Genomic DNA, 17,091 nt, shown 5'->3' with positions numbered 1-17,091 from the left:
ACTAATGAGGATGTTGGGGAGATACCAGTTCCAGAGATGGTTTTCAGGGGTGATGACTCAGACGAACTGAACGAAATCACTGTGAACCTGGAAGATGTAGTAGGCCAGATTGACAAACTAAAGAGTAGCAAATCACCTGGACTGGATGGTATGCATCCTAGGGTTCTGAAGGAACTCAAAAATGAAATTTCTGATCTATTAGTTAAAATTTGTAATCTATCATTAAAATCATCCATTGTACCTGAAGACTGGAGGGTGGCCAATGTAACCCCAATATTTAAAAAAGGCTCCAGGGGCGATCCGGGGTAATTATAGACCAGTGAGCCTGACTTCAGTGCCGGGAAAAATAGTGGAAACTATTCTCAAGATCAAAATTGTAGAGCATATAGAAAGACATGATTTAATGGGACACAGTCAACATGGATTTACCCAAGGGAAGTCTTGCCTAACAAATCTGCTTCATTTTTTGAAGGGGTTAATAAACATGTGGATAAAGGTGAACCGGTAGATGTAGTGTATTTGGATTTTCAGAAGGCATTTGACAAAGTCCCTCATGAGAGGCTTCTACGAAAACTAAAAAGTCATGGGATAGGAGGCGATGTCCTTTCGTGGATTACAAACTGGTTAAAAGACAGGAAACAGAGAGTAGGATTAAATGGTCAATATTCTCAGTGGAAAAGGGTAAACAGTGGAGTACCTCAGGGATCTGTATTGGGACCAGTGCCTTTCAATATATATATAAATGATCTGGAAAGGAATACGACGAGTGAGGTTATCAAATTTGCGGATGATACAAAATTATTCAGAGTAGTTAAATCACAGGCAGACTGTGATACATTACAGGAGGACCTTGCAAGACTGGAAGATTGGGCATCCAAATGGCAGATGAAATTTAATGTGGACAAGTGCAAGGTGTTGCACATAGGGAAAAATAACCCTTGCTGTAGTTACACGATGTTAGGTTCCATGTTAGGAGCTACCACCCAGGAAAAAGATCTAGGCATCATAGTGGATAATACTTTAAAATCATCAGCTCAGTGTGCTGCAGCAGTCAAAAAAGCAAATAGAATGTTAGGAATTATTAGGAAGGGAATGGTTAATAGAACGGAAAATGTCATAATGCCTCTGTATCGCTCCATGGTGAGACCGCACCTTGAATACTGTGTACAATTCTGGTCGCCGCATCTCAAAAAAGATAGAGTTGTGATGGAGAAGGTACAGAGAAGGGCAACCAAAATGATAAAGGGGATGGAACAGCTCCCCTATGAGGAAAGGCTGAAGAGGGTAGGGCTGTTCAGCTTGGAGAAGAGACGGCTGAGGGGGGATATGATAGAGGTCTTTAAGATCAAGAGAGGTCTTGAACGAGTAGATGTGACTCGGTTATTTACACTTTCGAATAATAGAAGGACTAGGGGGCATTCCATGAAGTTAGCAAGTAACACATTTAAGACTAATCGGAGAAAATTCTTTTTCACTCAGCGCATAATTAAACTCTGGAATTTGTTGCCAGAGAATGTGGTTAATGCAGTTAGTGTAGCTGGGTTCAAAAAAGGTTTGGATAAGTTCTTGGAGGAGAAGTCCATTAATGGCTATTAATCAATTATACTTAGGGAATAGCCACTGCTATTAATTGCATCAGTAGCATGGGTGCTTCTTAGTGTTTGGGTAATTGCCAGGTTCTTGTGGCCTGGTTTTTGGCCTCTGTTGGAAACAGGATGCTGGGCTTGATGGACCCTTGGGCTGTCCCAGCATGGCAATTTCTTATGTTCTTATGGTGTCTTGCCTTTCCAAATAAAGAAGATGAGCATTCACTCCAATTTCTGAATATCCTCTCATTTCAGTTTAATTGGTAAAGTGTGGATAACACAACAATTCAAGGAACAAAATCAGTTTGAAAAGATTAATACGTCCCAACAACGACAAAGGTAATTGGTTCCATATCTGAAATTTCTCCTTAATAATCACCAGAAGAGGTGACACATTTAAGGTATATAAATTTCCCCAAGTCATGTGATATAATTAAGCCCAAATATTTAAAAGATCCTGGGGCCCAATGCAACGGGAACCCCCCTGCCCATTGGAGTCTAACTGAATCCGGATACGCTATATCCTCAGATTTGTCCATATTCAGCTTAAAGCCTGAAAAATCCCCAAACTGACTAATATGTAAAAGAGACTCTAGCGAAGTATCAGGAGAAGTAAGGAACATTAGTAGGTTATCTGCGAAGCCTGCATATTTAAAATGGCAGGTTCCCAGAGAGAAACCTCCCATCCCATCATGTAGTCGGATGGCTTGCAAAAGAGGCTCCAATGTAAGCAAAAATAACAGCGAAGATAGCGGCCTTGTCGAGTCCTCCTATGAATAGAAAAAATTTCTGAATATGCCCCATTAGCCATAAGCATAACTTGGGGATCATTATATAAGAGATGGACCACCTGCCCAAAAAACCCACACAGAATTAATTGATCCAAAACACAAAAAAGATAAGGCCATTCGACCCTATCAAATGCTTTTTCATCATCAAAGCTCACCATTAGAAAAGGGGTTGCAGAATGTTTACACAAAAGAATGGCAGTAAGTAAAGAACGGACATTGGCTAACACATAGCAGCCCCTGACAAACCCCACTTGGCCTTGCTCAATATAATTAGGCAAATATAAAGCTAACCTATCTGCCATGATCTTGGCTAGAAGCTTCTGGTCAAAATTAATAAGGGAAATTGGCCAATAAGAGGCAGTTTGGAGAGGGTCCTTCCCTGATTTGGGTAAGACCGTAATAACTGCCCCTATTCTCTCCTCCAGGAAATTCCCTTTTCTCTACAAGAGCCACAAAAGTTTTAGAAAGTAAAGGCGAGACATGATCTACCAAGATCATATAACATTCAGCATTGTAGCCATCCGGGTCTGGGGCTTTTAACCTCCTTTATCTCTTCAGAAGTGATGGGCCAGTTTAGAGAATTCAAATTTGAGACCTGAAAAATGATCACATTTAGCTCTGTCAAATCCCCCCGCAGAATATAAAGAACTATAAAAATTCTTAAAGTCATTTAGAATTCCTGAGTAGAGGTAACCACTCCCCCCCCTGTGTAGTTTTTAAAGAAGGGATGTAAAGCGAACAGGAAGATGATTTAATCTCACTAGACGTTTACCTGATTTGTTACTGTACTGGTACAATTTATATTTATTGTATAGGATATTTTTTGAGCTCTTTGAAGTAACACAGTGTTAAGTGCAGCCTAAATGGACAAGTAGACCTCCTTATTATGCGTAGAGTTCACCGAAGCTAACAACAACTTTTGTTTCTTTAGTCTGCCCTCCAGCTCCAAAACTCTCCATTTCATATCCTTCTTATACTTGCTCAAATATGCAATAATTTCCCCCTCAAACCCATCTTAGCGGCCATACCAGAAAAGAATAGGATCCTCCAAATGTCTCGCATTGTTAGCAGCATAGTCCACCCCATTTAGCTTTCAAAAATTCATGAAAATAGGGCTCTTTAGCCAACAAATATGGAAAATGCCAAAACTTACTAGAAGTCTTGACCCCAGGGACATGAAAGATAGTCCATACTGGGGCATGATCAGACATTTTTATCACATCAATACCTGCCTCTGATATATTAGAAAACCCAGCTACAGACGTCAAAATATAATCAATGTGGGAAAACATAGAATGGGCCCTTGATAAATGGGTATAAATCTTTTTTCTAGAGGATAAAGAATCCTCCGGTATCTACTAAAAGCAACACATTGTCTATGAGGGATATCCCCTTATTGACTTGCAGGCAATCTAAATGGGGATGGATTAGATCTGTCTAAACCTGGATCATGTAACAAATTGAAATCCCGTCTGAAGAAAATACAGTCCCCTATATGTGGCAAATAAAAATTGAATGATTCCCCCCAAAATGGAATTTTTATAAGAGTTTGGAGCATAAATGTTACAAACCACAACTGGTGTCCCATGCAATTCAGCTACAACTAAAGGCAAATTCTTAAGGATCAAGATCGCCACTCCAGATTTCCTGGAGGATGCTGAAGCGAATTTAATATCCCCCACCCACAATTTCTATAATTTAGCATGCTCCACCTCATTCAAGTGGGTCTCCTGTAAAAGTGCTATGTATGTAGACATTTAATTTAATACATAGAGAATATTTGTTCTTTTAATAGGTGATGAAATCCTGCAGATATTCCAAGAAACAAATCTTAAACTCCAGATTTAACTATAACCACACCTAGAAAAAAAACTTTTACCCATGTAAACAGGTATAACCACAGGCACCTTCCCAGCTTTCTTTAAAAAAGTATCTTTTTTTTTTGCAAAAGGTGCAATTTATTTTGACAAAATTGAAAAAGAAGCATATGTCACACTCCAGCAGGATTATTATTAATCACATCTGCTACTTTGGAGTCAAGATGTCCATGTCTACATTTGGACAAGAAACATAGGCAGTTTACTATCTCTAAAAATCTGTGAGTTTGTGGGAGTAGTAGGTTTGATTTTTGAGCCTAGCTACTGCTTCTGGGGACTGATGTAATAAGCTGTGGTGAGCCTACTGCAGGTTTTTACTTGTGTTTTAGTGCGGGATTTTTGGCGCTAACCCTGCCCAGGTATGTAATAAGAGCTTTGGTGCCGAATAAAAAAAAGCACTTAAAAACAGCAGCAAGCCTAATACATCTGATAAAAATTGCAAGGTAATAAGCCTTATTATTTATTACCTTTCAATGCAAGGAGACTCACTATTGGGGAGGCTGCTTAGCGCATCTCATCTCACCACTAGAAAATTAACACTTGATCAGAGGCAGGAGTTAGACTTCCTGCGGGTCAGCCTGTAAAGTCCTCCCTAGCTTAAAAAAAAATCCCTCCCTGTCACCTAAAAAAAGAAGTCAGGAGAGGGTATGGGTCCAGGTTGGGTTGAGTTCTGGTTCTAGTCTGGGTTCACGTTTTCTCCTCCTTCTCCTTTCAGCTCCTTCCCTCCCCATTAAAGAATCCAACCCAATGGAATTCTGGCCCTCCAAATCCCCCTCCTACCCAGGAACCCTTGCCAGAGAAGACCTTACCTCCTCCGGCAGATCTATTTTCTCACAGGCAGCTGATTGGCTCTTTTACTGACATGTGACAATAGAAGGACCAATCGCCTTTCAGAATTCTGAAAGGACAGCTTCTGAAAGGGGATTGGTCCTTTCACTGTTATGTGACAGTGGAGGGACTAATTGGCAGACAGTGAAGGAGTGAATCAATAAATATTAAGTTGTTGGACCCGAGGATTGGCATTCTGAGGAGGGAGGACTTGCTGGGCTAAGGAGGGAGGGAGCTCAACTTAGGGAAGTAGGGAGGAAGCTTAACTCAAGGAGGTCAAGGAACTTTTTTTTTGGCACGGATTGGAATGCAAATGGATCATGAGTCAAAAAAAAGTGTGTTTTTTTCAGTTTAGTGAGCTTTTTTTTTTACTCCTGGTCTATTTGCATGTCATTAGATTTCTACATTCCACAGGTACTGCATTTTTTAACATGTGCTTTGGATAAAACTCTGATTTTACCACAGCTTTATTACATCAGCCAGCTGGAAGTAGCCCAACTGGGTGAAGGAGTCCTATCCATCAAACAAAGGTGACACCTAATAATCAGACTCTAGGTATAGGCGTACGGTACCCGAGTGTGAACTGTTGCTGTGATGATTGGGCTAGATGATGGTGCACTTTTGTGGATGGGGGCAGGGGAGGCCAGGGTTAAAATAGCTGTGGTAGATTTTGATTGAGCTGGAAGCCTAAAAGAAGCAGGAGAAAGCTGCCAGACCAAAATGAAAGAGATCAATGAGTTTTCCTCTTTTTCCTTAGCTGCTTGTAACCTGATAATCCATTCCTCCTTGAGAATATTAGCATTATTATTTCAGTATTTATGTGGAATCCTACCCAAGGCGACTTGAAAAAGTACAAAGTGTACATCAATAAGTGATAATTAAATGAAATGTAAGGCAAAATAAGACAGAGAATGAAGCAAATTAAATAAAATCTAAGGTAAATAAATTGAAAGTATACGAAAGAATGAAAACTAAGGAAAACGACTGTGATAGCATTTAACTTTAAAAAAGAAGATTATAATAAAATGAGGAAATTTGTCAGAAAGAAATTGAATGGAGCAATCCACAAGGTAAAAAAGCTTGCAGGAGGCATGGATGCTATTTAAAATTACCATCCTTGAGGCCCAGACAAAATGTATTCTGTGCCTTAGAAAAGGCCAAAGGAAAACCAAATGGCTGCCAGCATGGTTCAATAGTGAGGTGAAAGAGACAAACCCAAAAGGGCATCATTCAAAAAATGGAAAAAACAGACCCAAATGAGGAAAGTAGTGAAGAGCATAAGCATGGCACGTTAGATGTTTAAAAGTAATTAAGCAGGCTAAGAGAGATTTTGAAGAGAAGCTTGCTATAGAGGTAAAAACAAGTAATAAAACCTTTTTAAAAGTACATTCAAAGTAAATAGTCTGTGAGGGAGTCCAGTTTGGTCGCTAGATGACTGAGGAGTAAAAGGGGTGGTCAGGAGGAAAAGGAAATAGCAGAAAAACCAAAGGAATTCTTTGCTTTTGTCTTTACTGAGAAAGAAGTTAGGGTCATACCCTTATTGGAAACATTTTTTTTAGTGATGATGACTCTAAGAGACTAGATGAAATCACTGTGAAACCGGAGGAGGTAATAACTCAGATTGACAGACTAAAGATTAGCAAACCACTGGAACTAGATGGTATATCCCCCAGAGTTCTGAAAGAACACAAAAATGAAATTGAGGACCTCTTTCTAGTGATTTGCAACCTATCATTTAAAATAGCCATGGTACCAGAAGACTGGAGGGTGGCCAATGTGACACCAATTTTTAAAAAAGTGCTCCAGGAGTGATCCGGGAAAACTATAGATGGGGTGAGTCTGACTTTGGTGCCGGGCAAAATGATTGAAATATTCTTAAAAACGAAATTAATGATCACATAAATAGACATAGCTTAATTGAGGAGAATCAACATGGTTTTTGCAAAAAGAAGTCTAGCCTAAATAAACATGCAGACACAGTATAATGGAATTTTCAGAAGGCGTTTGACAAAGTCTGACTCCTTAGGAAATTGGAAGGTCCTATTGTGGATTGGTTACTGGATAACAGACAGGATACAGAGGAGGATAGGATTAAATGGTCAGTTTTCCGAATAAAGAAAATGGTTGTTAGTGGAGTACTCCAGATGTCTGTATAGGGACCTGTGCTATTTATTTAGAACTTTTATATACCGACATTCATATGCATATCACATCGGTTACATATCAACAGGGATAAACAGAAAGGTTGGAAGTAGAATTATAAAGTTACAATTAACAAAGGGATAAAAAGGAAACAAGATGGGAATATTAGAGGAGGTGACAGGGTCAAGAGGACCTAGGTAGACAGATTAGAAGAGAAAGCATAAACTATAACTAGAGATAACTTAATGGGAATTGAGGGAGGGAGGGGGAGGGGGGAGAAAGGGGATGTACAAATACGAAAGAAAAAAAAAAAAGGGGGGGGGGGGAAGGGAGTTCTTGTCAACTGGGACGGGTGGGTAAGGTTAATTATAAGCTTGTTTAAACAGCCAAAGTTTTTAGTTTAGTTTTTTTAAGTTTTGGTACAGTGTTCTTGTTGTAATTCCGGGGGCATAGAGTTCCATATTGTTGGTCCCGCTATGCAGAGCACAACGTTCTTTGGTGGAGATGAGTTGAGTGAGTTTGTGCGAAGGTGTAGACAGGGATCCTTTGTAGGCAGATCTGGTCGGTCTGTTGGAGGTGTGATAGTGTATGGAGTCATTTAGCCAATGGGTGTTCTGGTTGTGCAGGGATTTGTGAATAATTGTGAGGGTCTTATGAAGTATTCTGGCGGGGATGGGGAGTCAATGGAGATCTCTATGTATAGGCGTGATGTGGTCAATTCTGCGTGCGTTGGTGAGAATTCTAGCTGCTGTGTTTTGCAGCATTTGGAGAGGCTTGATAGAAATTGCAGGGAGGCCTAAGAGTAGGGTATTGTAGTAGTCAATCTTGGTAAATAAAGTTGCTTGGAGGATAGACCAAAAATCGTTATGATGGAGGAGGGAGTCTTAATTTCTTGAGGATCTGCAGTTTGCAGAAACAGTCTTTAGTGGTGTTGCTGATAAACTTTTTTAAGGTTCAGATGGCTGTCCAGCAGGACTCCTAGATCCCTTACTTGCTGCGAGAAGGGAAAGGTCTGATTGGAGGGGGGTGGGTTGTGGTTGTCTGGGGAGATGAGTAGGAGCTCTGGTTTTTTTTCATGTTTAAGGCGAGGTTGAGGTTAGTTAGCAGGCAGTTGACTTGAGGTGAGGCAGTTTTCCCAGGTCTTGAGGGCTTTAGGTATGGATTCTGTAATGGGATGAGTATTTGTACATCATCCGCGTAGATATAATGGGTGAGGCCAAGGTCCGCTAGGAGTTGGCAAAGGGGCAGAAGATAGACATTGAAGAGGATCGGGGAGAGGGAAGAGCCTTGGGGAACCCTGCATGTTAAGTTAATGGGGTACCAATTTTGCCCTTGTAGTGCCTGTTTGTTGAGGAAGGATTCAAACCAGCTCAGGGCAGTACCAGAGATACCTATTTTGGAGAGGGCGTTCGATCAGGATATTGTGACTGACAGTGTCAAAGGCCGAGGAATGTCCAGTATGGCTAGAATGTATGAGGGCCCTTTCCAGTCTTTAAGTAGGGTTATCAGTAAGGGATATTAAGGGGGTTTCCATTTTGAAGAATTTACGAAGCCGAATTGTGAGGGGAATAAAGTGTTGAGGTTTTCCAGGTGATACGTTAAATTTTAGGTTGACCACCCTTTCCACAAGTTTGGATAGAAAGGGGAGATTAGATATTGGTTAGAAGTTAGAGGGGTCAAATGGGTCTAGGTTAGGCTTCTTTAATATGGGTTTGAGGATGGCATGGTTTCCAGGTGGAGGGGACTTGTCCAAGGAGAGGGAGAGATTAATGATTTGTGATAGTGCTTTAGCAATGATGCTGGAATAGTGAGGAGAGATTTTGTGGGTATGGAATCCTCGGGATGAGAGGAGGGTTTCATTTTCTTTAGAAGTGTTATCTCTGAGGTTGAGGTGGGTTCAAAGGAGTCAAGGGTAATGTTCAGATGTGTGTTGGTGAGGGGTAGGGTTGGGGCAGGGAGGGGGGGAATCTTGCAATTATCTTGTCCAATTTGTTGTGGAAGTAGACTGCAAACTCGTTACATTTGTTTTTTGCTTCTATATTTGCTATGGGGGGAGGAGCTGGTTTTTGTGAGGTGTGTGATGTATGCGAAAAGGGCTTTGGAGTTATTATGATCATTATGAATTTTTTGCGTGTAATAGTCTTTTTTGGTTTTAAGGATGGTGGTTCTGTAAAGGTGGAGTGTGTGTTTGTATGCAGCTAGTAGGACGTGGGGAGGAGTCCTTGCGCCATTTATTTTTCTTTGCTTCTAAGTTCTTGTTTGAGTGACTTTAGTTCAGCGGTGTACCATAGTTTTTTTGAGTTTGAAAGGTTTAATTCTTTGGAGATGAGCGGACAGATTTCATCCGCTTATATTATTGGTTATCTTGTATCATGAGCAGTGGGCCGAGTCCACGTGGAGAGGTCTAAGTTGACAAGGTCCTTAGATAGGTATATATCACAGATCACATATAGATATTTATCATATCTATATGTGATCTGGAAAAAGGAATAACTAGTGAGGTGGCCAAATTTTCAGATGACACAAAATTGTTTGCATCGTTAAAATGGCAGTGATTGTGAAGAACTGCAGAAGAACCTATTGCGCTTCCCGGCCGCGTTGGCACCGCGGCCGGGCCTGCTCAACTTGCGCTTCCGTCGACCAGCTCCTGGCACCCCTCCCTTGCGGCCGCAGCCAGTTCACGGTGTCCTCGGGCTCCCCACTCACCGTCCTCCTCACAGGCCTCATGCTGGAGCTCCCGTCAGGGCTCTGCGTCCTCGGTTGTCCTTGGCTACGCCTCTAGGCACGCGCAGCCGACGTGCAGCCCTTTAAAGGGCCCAAGGCGGGAAAACCCGCGGGGGCGCCTCCCGATGACATCACATAGTCTCACTACTTAAGGCGAGGCCCTGTCCCCAGGACCTCGCCTTGGCAATCGGGTCGACACCGTTGGTGTACTAGTTTGCCTTCTTGTTCCAGTGGGTCCTGTTCCAGCATCTCCGTGTTCCTGTGTCCTCCATTCCCAGTGGCTCTGCATGTTCCTGTGTCCTTCTCAGGTAGTACTTCTTTGGACTGACCTTTGGTACTGACCTCTGCCTGCCTGACCATCCTCTTGCTTGCCACCTGGAACTGACCTCTGCCTGCCTGACCACTCTCTTGCCTGCTGCTTGGAACTGACCATTCTCTTGTCTGCTGCCTGGAACCAGAACTCTGCTTGCCTTGACCACACCCGGACTGATTCTGGTATTGACCCCTGCTTTGGCTGACCTCTCCTGAACTGATACTCTGGCTCTGACCCTTGCGCTTCACTCTGACACTCTCTTCTGGCCTACTGTGACTATTGGACCAACCTGCTTGGGAAACCAACCGTGGCTTCCACTTGGCTAGACCCACAGGCGCTGCCTGTCTCGCCCGGAGAACCTTCCTGAACTGTTACCTCCCTGAGGTTTCCGGAGCCTCTAGTTTGGGTCTAGCCCATCCACTCTGCATCAGCCACGCACCCTTGCTCATGGTGGGCACACCCCTCCAGCGAGACCACCAGAGGCCCACCTAAGTCCAGGCAGGTCTGGGTACCCAAGGGCTCAACCCCGGACTGTTATTGGTGAAGTTCCAGTTAGCCTCTGTCTCCTTGTGTGCTCCGCCTCCTGGTGGCAGGCACTCTCTAGGTCCAACAGAGTGGAATCATTAGAAGAGGACCGGAAGGCTCATCTGCATACTGCTCCCAGCATCCCCCAGGAGAGGAGTCCAGAGGTCACCGCAAGCGAGCCAGGGATTGAATTCCACTGCTCCAGCTTCCAGAGGCCAAGAGGTCAATGGAAGGTAGTGACCAGACAATATCTGGGTCCATGCCAAGGGTCAGGGCAAAGCAGCGAACAGACAAAATCAGAATCCAAGGTAGAGGTCAGAACTGGAGAATCAGACCAAGATAGACAAGACTGTCAGAGACAAGACATTGAGGATCCAGTCAGGGCAAGAAGTGCAAGGCAAGGCAGACAGGGCAAGGGCAAGGACAAGGCAAAGTAAGACAGCCAGATAAAAGGCAGGCACAGGACAGGGACAGTAAGACAAGGAGAACAAGACAGGGAGTAGCAACACACACTGCAAGGCAGGAGGATCTGTTGCTGAGCCACCGGCTTGTTGCAAAGGATTTCCTTATATACTTATTGAGAATGTGATGTCATCAGCCAGCACCACAGAAAGTCCTGGCTGGAGGACATTATAAAGGAATTCCACAACTGCAGGAAGTTTTAACCAGGGTGCATGGAGCAGCATGATGCCGGAAGCTAATCCAAAGTTGCTTCAGATCAGAAGGTGAGGGGTGTTTACACATGGTTTTAGCAGGGAAAGTCTTGTCTTACCAATCTTTCAGAATTTTTTGAAAGTGTAAATAACACAAAATAAAGGTGAGCCAGTTTATGTAGTGTATTAGGCTTTTCAGAAGGTATTTGACAAAGTCCCCCCATGGAAAGACTCCTCAGGAAATTACAAGTCATGGGATAGGAAGCAGTGTTCTGCTGTGGATAGGTAACTGGTTAAAAGGACAGAAACAGAGGGTAGGACTAAATGGTCAATTTCCAAATGGAGAAGTTTGTTGGAGTACCACAAGGATCGGTACATAAATGTTGTGGTAAAGGGAACGACAAGTTAGGTAATCGAATTTGCAGATGACATAAAATTATTCAAAGTTTTTAAAACGGCAGCAGATTGCAAGGAACTACAGAAGGACCCTGTGAACCTAGGAGACTGGGCAACTGAATGGCAGACAAAATGTAATGTGGAAAAGTACAAAATGATGCACATAGGAAAAATAATCCCAACTACAGGTACTCAATGTTGGGGTCTGTATTGAAAGTCCACTACCCAGGAAAAGGACCTTGAAGTTCTTGTGGACAATATGTTGAAATCCTCTGCTCAGTGCATGGCGGTGGTCAAAAAAGCAAATAGGATGTTAGGAATGATAGGAATGATTAAAAAAGGAATGGAGAATAAAACAGAAACTATCATATGGCCTTTGTTTCGAGCCATGATGCGACTGAACCTTGAATTCTGATATGTTATGTTAATATTATTTATTTATATGTTGTTTATTTCTGAGACCTTAGGCCTCCAGGTTGGGTTGCGGTGTCAAGTCTGGGTCTGGGCCGAGGCCCTGGCATCAGGACCTGGCCTCCGAGTAGGCTCACAATGTTGGGCCTGGGCCTAGGCCCTGGCCTAGGCTGAGGCCCCTGTGTTGGGACCCGGCCTCCGGGCCCCGCCATGGCATCAAGCCTGGATCCAGGCATTGGCCTAGGCTGAGGCCTAGATGCTGGGCCTAGGGTTAGACCGAAGCCTTGGCCTACGCAAGCCTGAGGTTTTGGCGTAACTCTAGGCTGAAGCCTCCGAGGCAAGTCCAAGGCTGCAGCCTAGTCCAAGATGGCAGATCCCCACTGGATTGGGTAAGTGGAGGCTGGAGGAGATCCTGGCCCTGGAATTTTTCTGAGAGGGTGGGAGGGAGGGCTTGTTTTCATTTTTTGGTCATTGTGGGGAAAAAAGCTCCCAAAAATGAACCGAAAAATGAAAACAAATTTTTTTTTCTCTGCACATCCCTAACCCATGCTGATCAAGAAGTAGCAGAGTTGCTATGAGTTGCCTTGAAGAAACTTAAGGAATCCAATACCTTTGTAGATTTATATGCTTTCATCGCAGAGGAAAATGGTAGATGTGGAAATGATAAAAACCTTTCAAAGGACAGCATGCATAGGAGAGAGTCTATTAATCGGAGTTGTAAATCTGTCAGATGTAGATAGAAAAGCGACAGTTGCAGGATCAATTAGAATTAAGAGTATACTGAAATCCTTGGAAGAGGTATTTCCCAAGCAACTAGTTGAGGAGCCCCCTCATGATGAAGCGACATTGGATCTAGTACTAACAAATGGAGACAATGTCATTGATAACCTGGAGTCTAGTGATTACCCAACTTGTGGATCAATGTAAATATTGGATCAGAATTAAGCTATACTAGAACAAGTGTCCTAGAATACAGAATAGCCAGCTTCAAGGAAATTAATGATTACAGTGTAATTAAGGAAATTTCTCAGTATTAGAGGCTCTAAGTGACCCAAAGTAACTATACACAGCAATAAAAAATGGCAACAAACCATTGTATCAGGCATAGTAACTTAGTAAATAATGGTAGAAAAAGATCTAAATGGCCTATCCAGTCTGCCAGCAAGGTGTCAGGGTTATAATTGTTGCTCCATGCAATTACCCCAGTGCCTTTCTTGGAAGCACAATACAACCATTTTCAGTGTTGAATCCACTACCCTTCTATGAAAACATATTATTGATGTTGCTCCTGAGTCTGCCTTCTTGTAGCTTCAAACTGTGACCCCCCTTAGCCTATAGCTTCCTATCCATTGGAAAAAGTTGATTTGTGCATTATAACTTTCATGTTAACTTTTTCTCCTATTTTGGTTTACCAAAATAGGAGAAAAGTAAGCATAAAAAACATCTGTAGGGATCCTGTAAGTCACCTATTAGACTTAGAAGAATATACCATTAGAATGGGGAGAGACATAATAGTAAACTTGTGGGTATATAGCTCCCTCATGTAGAAGCTGGTATATGGTAAGTTTCCTCTGGTATTTAGGGCATTGCCACCAACTTACTGTGTGGATTCCCTTGTTGCTATTTAGTTTGTTGCCTCCATGGATCCTTTTCATTGGATGGAGTTTCCTTCTACCCTCCCAATCCATTTTGTATTCTTAAATTGATTTAAGTTTGAATACCCATTACTAGAGACTCAATTAAGTTAAACTATTTTCCTCGCTCTAACATCAAATGAGAGAGGCTCCCTTCATGTAAGAGGCAACTGAAATCATCAAGATCCAAGGAGAAGGATGACTTTCAGGCCATCCTGGTAAGAAGAAGGAGAGAGAGAGGAGGAAAGAAGTGGTATGGACCCATAGAAGGGCCCAGGCATCTACTGGAGATTTTTGGAGAGAAACTGCAGGTATCATCTGATACTGCAAAGGAGATGAGGAGAAGGACTTGTGCCATTCAGGTACTGTGAGGACCACTAAGGAATGTGAGGGAAACAGTAGAGGAGGTAGCAGATAAATGACTGTGTAGTATGAATTCCAGCTTTGATCTACATTGGGAGTCAAGTAATCAGCTTATCCTATGCCCATGGGAGGGCAAAGTCATCAACTTAAAGACTATATTAATTGGCTTTACCATCTTTAACACAAACAAGACTTTAAGGATGTCACAAATGTATTTGCTGAAAACCATTAAGCCTCCAGAGTGTTTCCTTAGTTAATTACTTGAATGCTTATGCCTGCTGTGATCATCATAAGAACTATGAAATGGGAATTAAGAGTTACAATGCGAAGAACCTTGAAAGTTATCTTTCCTCCTGCTGGGGAACCCTGAAATAAGATCTTTAACCATCTGAGAGTAAAACGTTTATAAACTTTTAATTTGAGATATGGCTTCTGGAACTACTATCTGGGTTCAGTCATTACAGGGGGGTTACACATCATTAAGAAAATACAAACATATTCAAAGGAGGAAGACAGAGCTTCAGATATTCATAGAAAGAGGAACTGGAAATGATAAACATCTCCTTGGAATTATAAAAGGAGACAAAAACATTTTCAAAGGCTAGGTAAATATGAACAAACTGAGAGAAACAAAATGATACTTTGATGTTACTGGTTAGCTAGCTCTTCAAAAGTCAAGATATGTGTAGTAAAAAAAAAAAAGATATAACTAAATCACAATCAAAGTCTATCTCAAGGTTCCAGGTTAGGTAACAGCGCAAGGAAATGGGATTAAAATCCTAGAGAATTTCTATGCAAGATGGATGAAACTGGAGCACTATCCTCCCCTATCCACACAATAACTGTTTTTTGGGATTTTTTCACCAATAAATCAAGTTCTTGAGGTGAGCCACTAGGTAATAAAGCTGAAAATCAAGAAACATCAGACCACCCATTATCCACAGGAAGACTAAATATTGAATCTTTAATGTCTTCTCCTTCCAAATCCATCTGCAGATGACATTGCTGTGTTGCTCAAGACCCCCTCTGGGAACAGTAAAGGGTAAAATGTAAAAGAGATATAAGAGCCTAGGAAGGTAATTCATTTTTATGACATTAGGCCAACCAAGCCAGCTAATGTACACATTTTTCCATCTGTCAGTGTCACTAAAAATATTGTGAGAAGAGGAGGAAAAATTCAGTTGAAAAAGGGAGGCATTTTTACCCTTAAATGATTCAAAGAACTATTAGCTCATTTAAAAATGCAGATCTTGCAAATTATGCCCTTAACATTGTCAGATAAGTTAACAGATAGGCTGAGTATAATATGCAACTGTAGAATTTATCCAAATCAAATACAATTCCAACTAGATGAAAATAAACTAAACATAGTGTCACGGTTCTGTCTATGCAGCCTCCCCACCAACAGAGGTCATCAGAGAGCCTTGCTCACAGCTGCTAAAGTCACCTCCTCATTGATCACATGACATGGCTGTTCCAGCCCTATTTAACCCAGCCTGTCCATTCCACTCCATGTCTCTTTATCGAGTCACCACAACTCCTTGACCTGGCCATCTGTGCTTTCTGCTTTATGGCCTACCTAGGCCTCCTGCCTTGCATTGTAGCCTTCCAGATCTCCTTGCCTTGCTCTTTGGCCTCTTGGGCCTCCCTGTCCTGCCTTATGGCCTTCAGGCATTCTAGAAGCCTAATTAAAGGACTCAGCTTTTTTTGAATATTGGCCCCTTCTAGTCCTGCCTTGTAGTCCTGTGTTGCTTCTGCGAGAGTGATCCAAGATTTCAGTAGTGATGTGTAGTAGGGATATGCACTGATTTCTTTTCCATATGTTTTCATTTTGGGTCGTTATCTGTTAAATTTGATTTTTAAAATGGTTTTGGGAGGTATTTATTTCGGGTTTCCCTAATTTCAGAGTTAGTGCGCACTAATGGGACTTAGTGCATACTAACTACATTTTAGTGCGCACTAACTAGTTTTCTAATTTCAGAGTTAGTGCGCGCTAACGGGACTTAGTGCGCACTAACTAGTTTTTCTAATTTCAGAGGCAGTGCGTGCTAACAGGATTTAGTGTGCACTAACTAGATCTCTCTCTCGAGTCACCACCCCAACTAGTCTCACTCCCACCTGTCATCCCATACATTTACCCAAGTCACTTCCCCTCTCACCAGTAACCCTCCCCCACCCAAACACACAGACTCACACCAAGGGAATTCAAAGTATGCATATCCCAAAATGCCATGTCCCCTTTCCTAAAATATAAAGGAATTGGCAAATTGTAAATATGCATTTACATTACATGCTTTTGCTGACTAGAACTTGATGCTATTATTACATCACTTGTTGTTTACATTTGTTACCAGGTACTGGCCATACCCCCACAAATACCACCTTGCAACCTTGGCTACACAAACAATTAACGAACTGCTCCACAATTGACACTTTTTAAATATTGATAACATTTTTAGTTAGCGCGCAGTAACTTGAGTTCGTGCGCGCTAACATCCAGTTAGCGCGCACTAAGTCTACTAGTGCGCACTAACTCCAAAATTAGGAAAACTAGGTGGTGTGCACTAACGGGACTTAATGCGCACTAACATCTAGTTAGTGTGCACCAAAGTCCCATTAGTGCGCACTAAGTCCGTAAATAGGAAAACTATAGTTAGTGCACACTGAAACGAAATACTAATTTTCACAAAATTTCGTCATTTTTTTTTTCTTTTCAGGCCTCACGAAACAGGACGAAATAGACAATTTCGCTGCCATTGTCTATTTAATTGAAAATGAATGTACATCCCTAAAGTGTAGGGATAAAAAAATGTGTTTTCATTTTTTGGTTTGTTTTCAAGAGTTTATT

This window comes from Rhinatrema bivittatum, chromosome 1 (assembly GCF_901001135.1).
Source record: "Rhinatrema bivittatum chromosome 1, aRhiBiv1.1, whole genome shotgun sequence".
In the NCBI taxonomy this organism is placed as follows: Eukaryota; Metazoa; Chordata; class Amphibia; order Gymnophiona; family Rhinatrematidae; genus Rhinatrema; species Rhinatrema bivittatum.
This window is presented reverse-complemented; position numbering follows the sequence as displayed.